At 37.4% G+C, this 4,916-nt stretch overlaps 1 non-coding gene across 1 annotated transcript; it reads right to left on the bottom strand.

Moving 5' to 3' along the window:
- Window positions 1-4,145: 4,145 nt before the first annotated feature.
- Window positions 4,146-4,264, bottom strand: LOC111742361. The gene has a single exon (XR_002781283.1). It is a non-coding gene; the product is annotated as a 5S ribosomal RNA (ribosomal RNA).
- Between the last annotated feature and the right edge of the window lie 652 nt (window positions 4,265-4,916).

Here is a 4,916-nt window from a genome sequence, read left to right as displayed (position 1 = left end):
ATGAGAGTGACAGTTCTTTGGGTAAGAAAGAAGAGAATGACAATAACACTATAGTTTTTTCCCCTACTGATCACATATCAGGTTTTACCTATGAAAATGAATTCGTGTATTTGTACTAGACACTCCATTCTTTGGGGCTCTCTCTGGTAGAAACTGGGTGGGCTATATCTAAACGGTGGAGAACTGACAGAAGTCAAAAAATAGCTCAGCTTCAACTCTTCTTTCTCGTATGGCAACTGAAATCACAGCACAGAATCCCCGAAGCTCAGAGCCAGATGATAACCAGATAACACTGAAAAAATTCACTCAAGCAATTATTTTTGATTAAGCCTATATCTAATAATGATTGAGATGAATTTATTTAAACCAAATGACTAATTTTTAATGCTTACTTTTCCAGTTAGTGACCGTTGTGACTTCTTGTGTGACCCCGAGTCACCTTGGATTCACCTTAATTTCCTAAACAGGCATGCATATCCTGTTCATTATGCATGAAGCTCTTTTTGCAGTGGTGAGCATTGTCTCACCTCCTCTTGACTTTTGTTAATCTGACAGCCACACAGTCCTGTCTTGGAGAATATTGCGAAGAATCTCTAATTTAATAGCATTTCTGTGGTCGAGGGGTTTTATGTCATTACAGAAGTTCTGTAGTTGATTTGAATGCTATATCCCTGTTGTGGAATTATGTTTGGACTTTATCCTAAAGGACCGGGAAGGGATTGTGTTTGTTTTGTTTGAACATTTCTTATCACAGAACTATGTTGAAGACAAACCCCAATGACACAAACATTCAAACGCCACCTTCAGATGGAATATTGATTTATAAAACAACAGTGCACAGCTGCCAAGCTTCACTCTTGAATACAGAAGGTCTTCAATTCCTAACAAATTACTGGCATTTCTACCAATTTACAAATTAGAGTTTCCTTAGAATATCTCATAGTCCTTAATATTCCAGTCACCTTCCTTTTCAGCCTTCCTTCTTGAAATCTGTGTGTGAGGAGGAGGGGGGAGTGAAAAAGTAGAGCATTTGTAAAATTGGAGTTAAAAAAATCTAGATCAACTTTTATCCTTAGGCAAATTATGCACAGAGTTAAATTAAACCACTATATGTACTTGTAGATTGAAGAATCAGAGGTGGAGGAGCGGTCAGAGACACTGAGATCAAAGTTTCTGTTCTTTGAACAAAATCCTTTTGAAAAGCCCCCATGCCACCTATTCTGCTTGTTAATGTTTTGACTGGGAGTGCCTAGCTGTGTCATCAGAAGCAGAATATTTTTCATACTATATATATTTTTTATTTTCTGTGTGCAGCTAGCTCTACTTAGTAAAGCACCAGATCCTTTGCCATCTCTGTTATATGTCTCTTAAGGGAATATTTTTGTTAATTGCAAATATTTGATTGACAAACATAGGATGCAATTAGTAGTCAGGCACAGTAGGAATGTGCAGTGAACTGGATCCCTGAACCAACGGATCTCAACTCTCTCAGCTTGATCTGAAATCGACTAGAGCATTTCAACCATATGTTTGCCTGAAACTTCCTCTTTCCTATGAACATTGCTTATTTCCCCAAACTAGCTTCTTTTCACGCAGGTTCACCAAGGGAGCTAATTCTGTTATGATCAAGCCAAATAAAGAAAATTCTTCGCAAGTTTCAGTCTGGTGGGGCTCTTTGACCATGGCGTTAAAAATTAATGTGGATAAGTTATACATGCCAGTTGTTTCTTTCCATAGCTTTGGTTGATAAAAGAATCTAACCTCTTTTGAATTCAAACATTTTTTAAAAATAGCTGTTTAAAACAATGCGGCTCCATCTGATTACCTTTATCAATTATATTTTGCTTCTTTATACCTACAGCAAGATGAGTCCTTTGTTTTGTCTCACTGCAGTTTGTGGGCGGGGGGGGAATCTGTTTTTAAAATATACCAGTCATTATTAAAACTATTCTTTATAACACAAATCAGTTGAAGGTATTGTTGTCTGAAACTATCAGACATTCTGAGACCCCCTCCCCCCGCAGGGAATTAATTAAAACTCACAGAATTTGGGGAGAAAGGGAGAATCTCAAAGCCTTAAATGTTGGCTTTAAAAGTCTGAAGAAAATATAAGCTGTTTTTGTATCTATAAAATGTAGAAAACAGAAAGTTGAAAGATTGAAAAAATAACGTGGTCAAACTGGGTTTATGGCACTAAAATGCTAGTTGTCAATTTTTTTCACTGGTTGATGCAATTCACATGTTATTTGGGAGGAAGAGATGAACCATATGAGTCGCTCTCTCTAAATGATAAGCAAATAGATATCAACATTGGTGATAAAGAGATAAGAAGTCTCTCAAGGCCGGAGGACAGCACACTGCCTGCTTAGGAACATCTTGGAAGCAAGCAGCAAATGATGTAGGCCCTTCAGCGAAGATGGGGAACCTGAAACCCAGGGAGATTTTAAATTAGTTCAAGGACACACTGAAAGTGCTCGATGATATGGAAATATAGGGCAGAAATCCTGACATGCAGCCCGTGAAACCAGAATGCTTGTCAAGTCTGTCAATTATAATGTGCCACATTCCAAATACAGCTTTAAAAATGGGCATCTTAAGGCACCGCTGTGGTTTCTCTAGACCATCCTCCATCCTCTAGAAAAGCAGCCATTAATTTTTTAAAAGTAGCCGTCTGCTCTAAACATACAAATAAACAGTATTATCCATGTTTGGAATATAAATAAAACCAGGGAAGAGCAAAGTAGGAATCTGAACAAATAAAAAGGTGATCTTATGTTCTCTTGATCTTTTTTTCTCTCTGGTGGAATGCTTGTCCCAAGCTCAGTGACCGTGAAAATATATGGGATGAATCTGGCTTATGCACTGACATAGCAGGTTCATTAGGTGCTTATGTGCCCTGTGACTTGTACCATTAGTCAAGACAATGTCTAAACTAATTCACGTAAGCTCACCATTTGTCTGGGGATCAGAGATCCTTGGAAGCAAAGTTAGAGGTGTAAGGGATCAGGAGTAAAATCCACCCACCCATTCGACAGATGAGGTATCAGAGGCTCAGGGACTGGTGACTGCTTTGAATAACTGGAAATGATTGCCAATGTCTACCTCTGAATAGATTTATTTTAGCCCCTTGATTCGGAAAGAAGAATAAATAGAAGTAGCTACACTTGGCTGAATAGGTGACAGCTTTCTGAGATGAATGTTTTGTGAGTAGGGAGGGGTGGCTGCTTTTCAGATTAGAACAGGATTACACCTCAGGTGGCATGCCCATAACCAAAAGCTTTCTGTTAGAAAATCAAATGATGCACTTGGTAGGATTGCTACATTTTTGAGATCTGTATTTACCTCTGCACTGCCTTCAGAGAAGACCACTTGCCCTCAGGGAATCAGGTCTCTTCAGAGTTTTCTCATTTCTCTCAGTTTGCAGTTTGTTTGCTAATGTTCTGGTTTCCACGGGAGTTCACAACTAAAATTTGAAAGACCTTGTGTGGTGGGATACTTATCTTTCTTCACAAAACTCTACTGTTGGTAACAGGTGCTCTCAGTCATTCTAGAGCTTCTCAAACTTAAGTGTGCATCAGAACCACCTTCAAGGCCTGTTTAAAATGCTGATTGCTGGGTCTCACCCTTAGAGTTTCCAATTCAGCAAGTTTGGGATGGGGCCCCAGAATTTGCATTTCCAACAGCTTCACAGATGTCACTCGTACTGTCAGTTCAGGCACCACACTTTGAGAAGCACTGCTCTCTATCTAGAAGCAATGTTATTGACTAAAACATTCTTAATTCAACTGTATAGAAAGAGAAAAATAAAAGAGTCTGAGAATGAATAGTGTCTGGCATGTATTAGCTGATTAATAAATATTTTCAATTGATTGAGATGAGGCTTGATGTCACCCTCTATTTATTTATATCAGTCAAAAAAAAAAAAACAACAATGTATGAGGTTGAATAGGTTCCAAAACATTTCTCTTTTGGCCAAACCTCAGGTTCAGTTCAAGTCTCATTTGTAGCACTTTATGGTTTTGTGAAATTGGTCAGCTTTCTCATTATCTAATTTTTTTTTTTTTTTTAGGTGAGGCAACTCTTGGTTGACCTCACAGATTGCAAGGACCTTGTCAGTTTACAATCCGTTATTTTTTTATTTTTTATGCCTACAGCATCAGGTCTTCCTAGGTGGTCTCCCATCCAAGTACTAACCAAACCCAACCCTGCTTAGCTTCCGAGATCAGATGGGATCCGGTTTGTTCAGAGCGGCATGGCTGTAAACTATCTAACATTTTAAATCTTAGTTTCCTCAGTTTTAAAATTGAGAGAAATTGGGATACTGCGGGGATTAAATCTAAATATCACTACAATCGTTCTAGCACAGTGCCCAAGTGCAAAAATACTCCTTTTTCTTATATAACTATTGGTGAAAATAAATTTTCTATAATTACAGAAACAAACAGGAAGCATTCTTTAAAATAAGCATGCATCTTAAATTATGCCTCAGTATCCAATACTCTAAATACAGAAAATCTGCATGCAGCCTGTATACCAGTGTGGTTCCAATGTGTAAAAGAGCACAGAAATCCTCTGCACTAAAAAATATATTTATTAGAACATTTGACGCAATTAATCTGTTTGCTTTAATTTATGAGGAATCACTAAATGGTTTAATGGGTTAGCACATAGCGAATAAATAATGGGAAATTTTAAAAACCAGTGCACTAAGTGGCCCAGATGTTCATCAGCTGTTTAGAAACACACACCTGTGGCTTTGGTATTAAAAAGCAAAGAATATTTCATATACCTTCATTAGTTTTCTTTCAAAAATATATTTTCAAAATCTTGAAAAACAAGTGTCTAAAAAAACATTATAACAGACTTATGGTTGGATTTTATATTTCTTGATATTCTTTTGAGTCAGATATTTATAC

Source organism: Pteropus vampyrus, unplaced genomic scaffold (assembly GCF_000151845.1).
Source record: "Pteropus vampyrus isolate Shadow unplaced genomic scaffold, Pvam_2.0 Scaffold91, whole genome shotgun sequence".
Taxonomy (NCBI): domain Eukaryota; kingdom Metazoa; phylum Chordata; class Mammalia; order Chiroptera; family Pteropodidae; genus Pteropus; species Pteropus vampyrus.
The sequence above is the reverse complement of the archived record's forward strand: the minus strand, read 5'-3'. Positions and strand labels throughout refer to the sequence as shown.